Raw genomic sequence first — 11,720 nt, 5'->3', positions numbered from 1 at the left:
GAATCATTAAGTGGGAAAATATAAGGAATGTAGCTTCTCACAGAGGTTTTCCAACTATCTAAAAAATAAAAAGTACTAGACAACCTCCCAGGGCCTTCTTTTTTTCTGTACCATGATTGAACTATGGACAATTCACAATTAAACAGTGTTCCCTCATGGAGAGCACTCAGAGGAACATGAACTAGAAATCAGGAGGGGAAATACATGGAACAATTATCTTAAGCATTTCCATTTATGGCTTATCAGGAATGGCTATCACAGCAATACTGCAGATTTAGAAGAATACATGTTGATATCACTATGTAGAAACCTTTCTTAAAAAGTTGTATAGATGTCATGACCGTCATGAGACTTAGAAGGGAGACTTAGTTTGGTCACTTACTATTTAAAATGTCATCCAGTTGTTGAACCCCTCCAAACCTTCTGATAATACTCATAAAGATGAATGAAACACACAAAAACACAAGATATGTCTTAAATATAAGATTGAGAAATAAGAAGCAAAAAGAAGGTAGATTAACAAATGAAGGACTATGGGAAGCTAACAACAAAATGCTATTTTACTTGAAGTCGGCCAAGGAATAATCTTTTCCTCTTTTTTATATTAAGTAATTTCCACAAATATGTTTTCATCCATAAACAATGGTCCCCATAGATGTTTCACTCTCCATTTTCTTCCACTTTGCAATAGATGGGCTTTTGATGTTCCAGCAAGTACCAGTGATGGAGATGGATGGGATGAAGTTGCTGCAGACCAGAGCCATTCTCAACTGCATTGTCACCAAGTCTGTGGGAAAAATATAAAGGAGAGACTCCTGTATGGATATTTTCTGTTGTTACATGAGGAGACTACACAGGGAAGATTTAGGTTCCAATTTGAGTGAGCAGGACCATGGCAGGTGGACTGTGATCAGCAACAGGGTAGGTCTGGACATATACAGTGAAGTAATGATGGCAGAGTCCTAGGAAATGATGAAAGAATAATGTATAGTAAAGTATTGGTATAGATTCAGATGACTGTGATTATATCAGAACACGATGTGCTCAGGTATAGCACAGCTTTAGATTTTTTTTTTGGTGCTGGGGATCAAACTTAGGACCTTGAGGTTGTGAGGCAGGCGCAGTGCCATTGAGCTAAATCCCTGGCCTATGTTAGAGTTTTCAAACACTGGTAAACCATGAAATCACAAGTATGATGGAATCATGATCCCAGGTGTTCAGTGCTTTATAACTTTGATTTAATCTAACAGCTTGGGACAAGTGTCACAGTGTTTGAGGATGAGGAAGAGGCATCCTGGGGTAGGAGAATCCAAAAGAACTGATTCTCAAGTTGCAAAAATTATAATAATGATGATCTGGAATTTAATTTACCAGCTAAGCCTACGGACAGGTCAACTTGATGAGTATTAGTGGCAGTCAATGCCTATGATACAAGGGCCATTTGAAACATTTCCTACAGGAGTAGAATAGCCTGGCTAAATCTCAAAAAGCCATGGCTGGAGGTGCCAGGGGTGCACTTCCTGTTGTGATGGAACTATTTGACTGAAAATAAAATCCTGTATGGAGTTGTTGGCAGTTCCTCAAAAAGTTAACAACAGAGTTATCCAGCAAATCCTTTGCTAGGTATACATGCATGGGAAATGGAAATAACTTTATTTTTTTGTTTTAAATTTTGAAATGCATCTTTACTAAATTCAGGTTAGTACAGTATTCAAATTAATAACATTCATTCATTCATTTAAATTGTTGCTTGGTAATATATAATTTGGGAATCATTTTAGGAACTATATGAGATTAACTATTTTTTTTCTGGAGCCCGGAATTGAACTCAGGACGTTATGCTTGCCAGGCAGGCACTGCACCACTGAGCTACAACCCTGGCCCAATCTTAACTATTTTAGACTTCTTCTTCTTTTTTTTTTTTTTTTTTGGTACTGGGGATCGAACTCGGGACCTTGCACTTGCAAAGCAGGCGCCGGAACCACTGAGCTAAATCCCCCGCCCAATTTTAACTATTTTAAAGGATACAAATCACAGGTCTTAAGTACACTCACATTATTGTGCAATAATAGATCTCTAGAACTTTTCCAATTTTCAAAACTGAAATTCTATTTCCATTAAACACTAATTGCTCATCCCTCTTTCCCCTTAGGAGTTATCTTTCTACGTTCTAGTTCTATGATTTTGACTACTTTGAATAATTCATATGAGTGGAATCATACAATGTTTGTCCTTTTGTGAGTGATTTATTTCATTCAGCACAATGTCCTCAGAGTTCATCTATATTGTAGCACATGACAGGAGTTTGGTATTTTTAAGGCTGTATAATTTCCATTCTGTGGATATACCACATTTTCTTTATTTATTCCCTGTTCACTGGACATTTGTGCTGGTTCTACCTGTTGTGATAATGCTGCAGTGAACATAGGTGTGCAAATATCTCTTTGAGATTCTGCTTTGAATTCTTTTGGATACATATCCAGACTACTGAATCCGCTGGTAATACAAATTTAATTTTTTGAGGAACTTCCATGCTGTTGTCCATATGGATGTACACCAACAATACAAGTGTTCCAATTTTCTTACATCTTCTCCAACACTTTTTGTTTTTTATTCTTTTTAGAGTGGCTGTCTTAGTCACTTTTCTCATTGCTGAGACAACATACAGTCAATACCCAAAGTTAAAGGAAGAAAGGTTTATTATAGCTTATAGTTTGTAGAAGTTTTAGTTCATAGTCAGCTGGTTCCAAGGCAGGGTAACATGGCAGAGGGACATCACAGAGGAACAATAGCCCATGCCAAGCAGGCAGGAAACAGCAAAACAGCAAGTAGCACCTACTTTCTTTCTATCCTTTTATATTCCATCCAGGATGCAAATTTATTGGTTGGTGCCATCTACATATGTGAGGGGGCACCCTTAATCCCAGGAACACACCCTTAATCCTAGCATCACACACCATAGAACCAGCCAGTTCCAAAAAACTCCCACCTATGACTGCATGATGCTTTGGGGGGTACATCTAAATATAAGTCATAACAGTGACCACCTAAATTGTATTTGAATTTCTACTATGACTAGTGATATAAAGCATCTTTTCCCATGCTTGTTGGCATTTGGCTATTTTCTTTAGAGAATTATCTATTGAAGTTCATTTCCTATTTTTCACTTTGACTATTTGTAGGGTTTTTCTGTTGTTACCATTGAACTGTAGGAGTTCTTTATATATTAACTCCTTATCAGATAGGTGATTTGGAAATATTTCTCCCATTTCACACTATTAAGTATTTCCTTTTAGATAAATAACATGATTTCTATTCCTTTTTGTGTGGCATTTATTTATTGAATGATTTAATTTATTCAAAAACTTTGTGGGTTTGTTAAATCCAACAAAGGCATCAAGAATGAGGATCAAATATGACATCAAAAGCACAAGCAAGGCCTGGTGTGGTGGTGGGCTGCTATAGTTCCAGGCACTGGAGAGGCTGAGGCAGATAGATTGCCTGAGGCCAGGAGTTCTAGGCTAGCCTACATGTTATAGTGAGACCTTGTCTCAGGAAAGAAAGAAAAAGAAAGCAGGGGTGGGGGGAGGAAAGAAAGAAAGAAATTAATATTAGAAATTAAAATGAGACAGGCAACAAAAGCAAAAAAAAAAAAGACAACAAGGACAATTTCAAAGTTTAAAACCTTATATGTTAGAAATATACTTAGCACTATTATTCAAAATGTTCAAATTAGAGGGCCGGGGATTTAGCTCAGTGGTTCCGCTCTGCCTTGCAAGCGCAAGGTCCTGAGTTCGATCCCCGGTACAAAAATAAAAATAAATAAATAAAGAGAATATACATATAAAATAGAAAGAAAATGAAACATATAAGGCCATGTATTTTATGATTTTCCATGAAATGTTCAGAACAGTAAAATTCATAGAGTGGCTGGAATTAAGGATAGATGGCAAGTGAATTCCAAATCATACAAGATCTTTTGAGCATGTTGTATAAAATAAAAATGTCCTGAAGAGTGAAAGTTAATGTTTGCAGAATTCTACAAATGTGCAGTGCTGAAAACCTTGAATATTGTATTTTCAAGGACAAAGTAGGTCTGTGAATATGTGGCAATAAATCTGTCAAATAAATTTCTAAACACCTAGAATATCCAGCTTGAAATAACAGAAATAAAGATCTCTTATGGTATGCACTGGTTGTGACTGAATTTTAAAATGTACCAAGGAAGGGCTCTTTTAAGCAAAATCATTAGAAATGAAAATAAGGCTAGACTTGGAAAACGGCTTGAGGAAAAGATTGTGTATAGGGAATGGGTATTGGGAGTTGCCAGAGACCCCTGCAGTGGTTCTGGCCTCCTGCAAGCCAGTATGATGCTTGTGAAATAGGAAAGTGGGAATTAAAAGAAACACAGAGACAGAGACTTGAGAGAACCTGAGACTTGGGCTGATATAAGCTGCTCTGGGCAGCAAAGACAAAGGACTCCCAGGACGTCCAGTGTTTATTCATTACAAGTGTGGGAAGGGGGGAAGCTGGGCAGGCCTGGGACACCTGCTGATAACCAGTATCAAGCAGGCAGGACTGCAGATGAGGACACAAGCGTATCTTTGCTGAAGAGAACAGTTAATTCAGAAGGGAAGAATTTAGCTGGAGTCAGTTGATCTTGACTGGGAGTGAACTCAGCCAAGCTCTGCTACTTCCAATGTAACACAGTTGAATTATGGAGGGGCAAGAAGCTTGTGCCACTATATCTTGCTAATACTGGACAAAGGTGTCTGCTACAATTGTGGAAATGTGTTTCATGGGAAATAATTGGAAGAACTTCCAACACTGAACATGACAATGAGTCTGTACAGCATAATGGGATGTGAAAGGGATGAGCCGGAGAGGCTGTGCCAGGAACTCTGTCATGAGCTTAAATTGAGGCTCTTCGGAAGCAAACAAGATTGTGAACGAACAAACCACTTAAGAGGCTGCACACCGTAGTTTGATGGTTACATGCACTGATTCCACCAAAGTTTCTCTTGACTGTGAATCTGAGGTGGGTACAGATGCTCTTTGTATCTATATTTGTTCATGAGTATAGCAAAAATTTTGGATATATATCTATCCCAATAGATTGTTGTAAAAAGTAAATGTTAATATATAAATAAAGCTCATAGTGTAATGACTAATCTATAAAAGGTACCCCCCAGAGATTAATTTCTTTGCAACCACATAATGTTCTTATTTACCTAGGTTTTTGTTTTGTTTTAGTACTGGGAATTGAACTCAGGACCTTGAGCTTGCGAGGCAGGTGTGGTGCCACTGAGCTAAATCCCCACCCCTTACCTAGGTTTTAAACCATAACATCTAAGGTATGAAACATTTGACTGGATGTGTTTGTCTTTCAGGATTGATATGTATACAGAAGGCATTATAGATTTATATGAACTGTTTATGTGTGTGCTAGTAACTCCAGATAAAAAAGATACCCGGATGGCCTTGATCAAAGACAGAAGACAGAATTACTACTTCCCTGTTTTTGAAAAAGTAAGTGAGGTTTTTAACTCAGTGGCATTGCACCTGTCTCGCAAGCACAAGGTCCTGAGTTCTATCCCCAGTACCAAAGGGGGGTAAAAATAGATTGAGCTAAAAGTAAGTGAGCCTGCTCAGAGTTTTGGGAGCACTGAGTTCAGAGGCTTGGAGAAATTCTGTGGCTGCACAATCCTAGAGCCTTGACCTTCATGTCTAGTGAATCCTCTGGAACATCAGTACCCTACCCTCAGTCTCAGGGTGTTTTATAAAACTGGACTTGAGGAAGCATCGTATAGTTATACCAAAGGTGTAGTTTTTGAGCCAAAGTTCAACTTATTATGCCTCAATGTAGAATTTAGTATTAGGCAGAATTTCATGTTCACATGAGAATTTTGTGCATGGAAGACTCTGAGCCATACTTGAGTTTATACAGGTCCTATAGTACCCTTTTGGTTTCTAGTGCAGAACAAACTGTTGAGAACAGCACATCACAAAGTATTCTGGCCTCATGTGTAGGGAGACATGGAAGCAGATGCCTATCAGAATATTGTAGTATTTCAGGGATGAACGTGAGGACTCTAAACAAGGATAGTGGTAGAGGAGCAGAGAGGAGAATATGTAAAGAAACGATAAGAAAAAACAGTCTACAAGACTTGAAAATTTGGCCCTCAAACTTGAGAGGAAAGCCACAGAAACTAAGAAAATAAAGGTTCATAATTATACATTCAGACCCTATCTTAATTAAGGTTCCTTTCTGAAGGTAAATCATGAATATTTACGATCAAAACCACGTGAACTGAAGCGAAATAAAAAAAAAATGATCATGAGACACAGAATGATACAAATAAAAGAATTACTCCATCAGCACTCATTTTATAAAACATCATTCTTTAATTTCTTCAATAAAAGTTAATTCATTGTTGATTTTACCAGGAAAAGGAATGATGATTTTAAGAGCAATCAAATCATAAAATACAGCCCCGTAAACCTTGTGGTTGTCAGTTAAGGACACATAACATGGTGACAGGTTCTCCAGCCGAGACAGTTTAAGTCATGTGTGCTATGAAATCAAAGAGCTCCAAGCAAAAATTGAACAATGTATATTATAACAGGTATTTGATGTTGTACTCTGGCTTTGTACCAAGTAGTTATCTGATAGAGTGCTTAATGAAATTTTTAAGACTAGTTTTTCTTTGGAAGGTAATGTCATATATATCTTTTTCCTCTCTATTTGCTCTGATTTCCACACTGCTAGAATACTTAAAGAAATAATCACATACTTTGAGTTTACTATACGTTTCATACATCCAAAGAGCTGAAATAAATATTGAATGAATGCATATCACCTAGATATGCTGCCTCTATCATGTGTCCATGCCTGTACCCCTCTCTCCATCAAGCATACAAATTTCCATGAATTATAAAGCAAGTTGCAGATATCAGCACTATTCACTGCTAGGGAACTTCCATGAAGATTATACCAGTCTAAGGAAGGAATCAGAGCCCATCTTGCAAAGGAATGATGAATTCAGGTTAACCCAGGTTTATCTAAGATCCCAGAGAAACAATCAGAACATGAAGAGAGCAGAGACAAGGAGAAATCTAGGCACTAAAGTGGTCTGCACATGTGTGAAGGGTGCTGCTGTGAGGGTGGAGCTGCTCCCACAGGAGATGGCACACAGAGAGCAGAGGGAAGCTGTGTGTCCTGAGGATTCAGGGCTGTTACTCTCAGGTTGTGAGCAGATGGAAATGTGGTCCAGCAGGAGCTGAGTCCTTGGCACATGTGGAAAATGCAGAGAAGGGTGGCAGTATGCACATGACAATGAAAGGGGTGCCTGGGCTCTAACACAGGAGTGAGCAGGGCCTACTTCTCAACCTCCCTCATGAGTTAGGGCCCTGAAAAGGTCTGGAGCTCCACACCCATCAGGGAGGCAGCAGCAGAGTCGAGTCGGGATGAGAGGCCCAGGGGAAAGCTGAGGTCCCAGTCTGACTGTACCTGTTCACAGTCTGTCTTCTCAAATTCTGCAGGTGTTAAAGAGTCATGGACAAGACTACCTTGCTGGCAACAAGCTGAGCAGGGCTGACATTCACCTGGTTGAACTTCTCTACTGTGTTGAAGAGGTTGATGCGAGTCTTTTGGCTGCTTTCCCTCTGCTGCAGGTGACTATTCCACTGCCCTCAAGAGGCGGCCCCACATCTCCCACAGTGAATCTCTTATTTGGTTCCACAGTGTAGTCCTGACTTCCAGCCTCCTCCAGGTCTTCCAACACCTTCCCCCATGTCTCCAGAGTGACCTTCTAGACCTTGGATTTGAGGGATGAGGACAGTTTTTCTGTGCAAGGAAATAAGAGCTACACACTGTTCCAAGAATATTTACTTTTTAAAGGATTAGGACTCAGGGGCCCACATCTCTCACTGCCCCTCATTCCCTTGTGGGCCTCATTCTTGCTCTCTCTGGGATCCTCTTTATCCCAGATATCTTTGTCTTTGCACACTGATTCCATCTGAGCAGGTTTCTGTCCATCCTATGTCCTTCCCTCAACCCTGGCTTCCATTGTCAGACATTATCTTTCTGTCTCCATAGCTTCCCATCCTGTACAGCTGGCCACCACCCAACACCCCACATCAGTGTTATAGAGTGAAAGTTGATTGTGTCTGGTCCTTGATTAATATTTTCTGTCTTCATTTCCAACTTGGTTTTTTTACCTCTATTTTTCTGTTTTTAAGTATATCTCTGCTTATATTGGACAGACGCATTGTTCTTTGTGTTGTAGGGAAAAATGGATCAAGAGATTATGTCTAAGAAAGTAGAAAGGTCTATGACCTTAATAAAAATTTAAAAGAAATGTTTAATGAAGATATTGTTGAGCTATGCATTCTCCCTTTTATATTCCTTATTACTGAGTATCTGTTTGAAGCGTCATACTGGTAACAATATAGCCACTCAGGTGGTCTTTTTCTGGGGTGGGAGATTTTGAGCGTTTTCTAATAGTTGGATTTTACTTTAAGATACCCTCTAATGCTATAAATTGTGTGTTGCAGGCCCTAAAAACCAAAATCAGTAACTTGCCCAATGTGAAGACGTTTCTGTAGCCTGGCAGCCAGAGAGGAAGCTTCCCACTATTCAGAAAATGATGGAAGAAGCAAGAAAGATTTTCAAGTTTTAATAAAGTTGGCATTAGCTAAGCTCATGCATATCAAGCATCTCAATTTTGCAATAATGAAATTCTATGCCTAAGTATTGATTCTGACTATTGTGAGATAATAAGCCATTCCAGATTACATAAGGTCATGCCAGAATAAAATACTTCTGAGAAGTCTTAAGACATTTTTCTCACAGGATATGATATATAATTAGATTTGAATGTCCTTCCCTTGGATATAAAATTTTTACTTAAAAAATGAGGATTATATGTTTTGCTTTACTTTCCAAAAACTGTCCTATAATAGCTGTCACATAGTCCATCAAAGAGAGAAATTTACAAATTTTCATTTTACAATTTTACTAAGCAAAGAAAATGGATGTAATTCTGAGAAATAACATAACAAAGCTTTCCACCAAGCCATCAGCTATATGCAGACTCACGTCCCTACTGCTGGGTAAAGGAGTTTCCATCTGCTATTAGCCTTCATGTGCTTCATTGAAAATCTTATAAAAAGTTTCTTCAAAAAGCCAGTCTACAATGATTTGCAAAGACAGTGGAATAAATTTGATTTATTTAAAAAATTTTTTTGATTTATTTTTAACTTTTAATTGGGTGTCTTGAAAAGGCAGATTTAAACCAGTTGCTTTGTGGAAATATGTTGACTTCTAATTCTTCTTCCAGTCCTGAATAGATTCCCTACCTGAACTCTGCCCCCTTCAGTGGAAAGGAGTTTGTCAAAAGAGTAAATGGTACAAAATCCATCAGGACATCATAATGAGCTCTGGAGCCGAGAGAGAGAGAGAGAGAGAGAGAGAGAGAGAGAGAGAGAGAGAGAGGAAGAGTGAGAGTGAGGGGAAAAGAGGGGGGATTCTTTAACAAATTCAGTACTCTTCTTCACACTTGTCCATTGAATCACACCCTCCCATTTTCACTAGAAAAATACCTTAGACTATATCCTCAGCACAAGAAAAAGTCTGCCTTATACTCAGGTCAAGACCTTTTTGGTGTATATAGGTGATAATCTAAGAGTTGTTCTTTGAGCTGTTGTGGGGTACATCATTACAGAGATGTAAAAATGATAATTTAGAAAACTAGAGCATGAAAATTCAATGATGTGAGAACAATTAATGACATAGGAAAAGAAGAGATATAGTATGTTAGAAATCTGAGCCTGTGCCCAATGCAAAGGAGAAGGTAGGAGTTTATGCTGAAATTGCTCTGTCTATAGAAGTGATGACAAAATGATTGTGTGCTGAAATTTGTCAGGATCAATGATTGGAATCCTCAAATGACCAGTGATGGTGACCTATATCTGCATGGTTCATGCCTTCAAGTGCTTCTCAGCCTCTGCATCTTATGAGAAAGGAGTTACTCATGCCTACTACACACAATCTAATTTACAGCTGGATGTTATTTATGATACACAGTACCTCTTTTCTTTGTCAGAGGTGCTGTGTGATTGGTTAACAAACATTGATGCCATTGGCTTTTCTATATTTCTTTCTTTTTCCTTTTTCTTTCTTTCTTTTTTATTTGTGATACTGGGGAATTGAACTCAGAACTTTGCACTTGCCAGGCAGGTGCAGCGCTACTGAGCTACATCCCAGTCCTCTACATTTCTTCAATGTCAGTGTGCTCCACTGGCAGGCAGAATTTTTCATGAGCAATTGTTAGGATCTTTTAGGTGAGTATAAATCTGTAGAAGTGTTGGAATTACATAGGAAAATGACCTGGTTATATGATCTTGAGAAAATTAAAAAGAATAATTCTTTTCTTGTGAATTGTCATATTCTCAGTCCAACAAACATTTATTAGTCCTAGCCCTTTATTAAAATCAACACTTGTCTCATTATCATTAGTCCTAGCCCTTTATTAAAATCAATATTTGTCTCATTATCATTGTCTCTTTATCAATTTCTATTCTTTATTCTTTCTGTGTCTTATCATTGGGGGAGACTCTGTTCTTTATTAATCCAGTTGAAGTTGGAGAAAACTGTCTGAAAACCAGGATTGGTAGACCCAGTGTTCTGGTTATTATTTAATGTTTCTATACTAATTATTCTCAGCAAGAAAGATCAAAGCAAGAAATGGTAGGGCCTGGGTGACCACTGAAACATCTTGCAGTGCAATGATACTGGCATATGACTGTCATATGAGCTTTGGGGTTGTCCTGCTCTTCTTTTTCTAGAAGCTTGAGGCTCAGCATCAGGTTGTTTAATTGGGCTCGCTCTGTTTTCCTAATATGCATATTTACTGCTATGAATTTCCCTCGTAAGGCTGCTTTCATTGTGTCCCATAGATTCTGATATGTTGTATTGTCATTGTCATTGAATTGAAGGAACTGTCTGATTTCTTCTTTAACTTCCTCTGTGACCCATTGGTTATTCAGAAGTATGTTGTTCAATTTCCACGTTTATGAAATTTTTTGTTTCTTTTGCCATGGATCTCCAATTTCATCACACTGTGGTCTGATAATATACAGGGGATAACTTCAATTCCTTTGCACTTACTTAAACATGTTCTATGTGTGAGTATGTGGTCTATTTTTGAGAATGACCCATGTGCCTCTGAGAAGAATGTGTATTCTGATTTGGTCGGTTGGAACACTCTGTAAACATCTGTTAAGTTCATTTGTTCAAGAGTTTGATTGAGTTCTAGTATTTCATTACTTATTTTTAGTCTAGTTGATCTATCTATTTGTGACAGTGGGCTTTTGAGGTCCCCCACTACAATTGTATTAGTGCATATATGACTTTTCATCCATTAGTATTTGTTTTATATAGTTGGGCACACTAGTGTTTGGTGCATAGATATTTATGATTGTCATCTCTTCCTGTTGGATCGTTCCTTTTACAAGGATGTAGTGTCCTTCTTTGTCTCTCTTAATCAGTGTTGGTTTGAAATTCACTTGATCTGCAAAGAGGATAGCTACTCCTGCTTTTTTTCGGGTTCCTGGTTGATGCAGTATTGTTTTCCACCCTTTAACTTTCAGTCTATGAGTTTCCTTTTGAATTAAGTGTGTTTCTTGTATGCAGCATATTGTTGGATTTTGCTTCTTGA

At 38.2% G+C, this 11,720-nt stretch overlaps 1 pseudogene across 1 annotated transcript; it reads left to right on the top strand.

The window, feature by feature from the left end:
- The first annotated feature begins 642 nt into the window (after nt 1-642).
- Nucleotides 643-9,454, top strand: LOC110343871 (glutathione S-transferase A1-like; annotated as a pseudogene). The gene is made up of 4 exons (XR_015441578.1): nt 643-817; nt 5,391-5,529; nt 7,543-7,674; nt 8,557-9,454. The product of XR_015441578.1 is annotated as a glutathione S-transferase A1-like (transcript).
- Nucleotides 9,455-11,720: the final 2,266 nt, after the last annotated feature.

The sequence above is a fragment of the Heterocephalus glaber genome, unplaced genomic scaffold, assembly GCF_053883595.1.
Source record: "Heterocephalus glaber isolate CG9 unplaced genomic scaffold, H.glaber_assembly_v1.0 deba00001523, whole genome shotgun sequence".
Taxonomy (NCBI): domain Eukaryota; kingdom Metazoa; phylum Chordata; class Mammalia; order Rodentia; family Bathyergidae; genus Heterocephalus; species Heterocephalus glaber.
The sequence above is the reverse complement of the archived record's forward strand: the minus strand, read 5'-3'. Positions and strand labels throughout refer to the sequence as shown.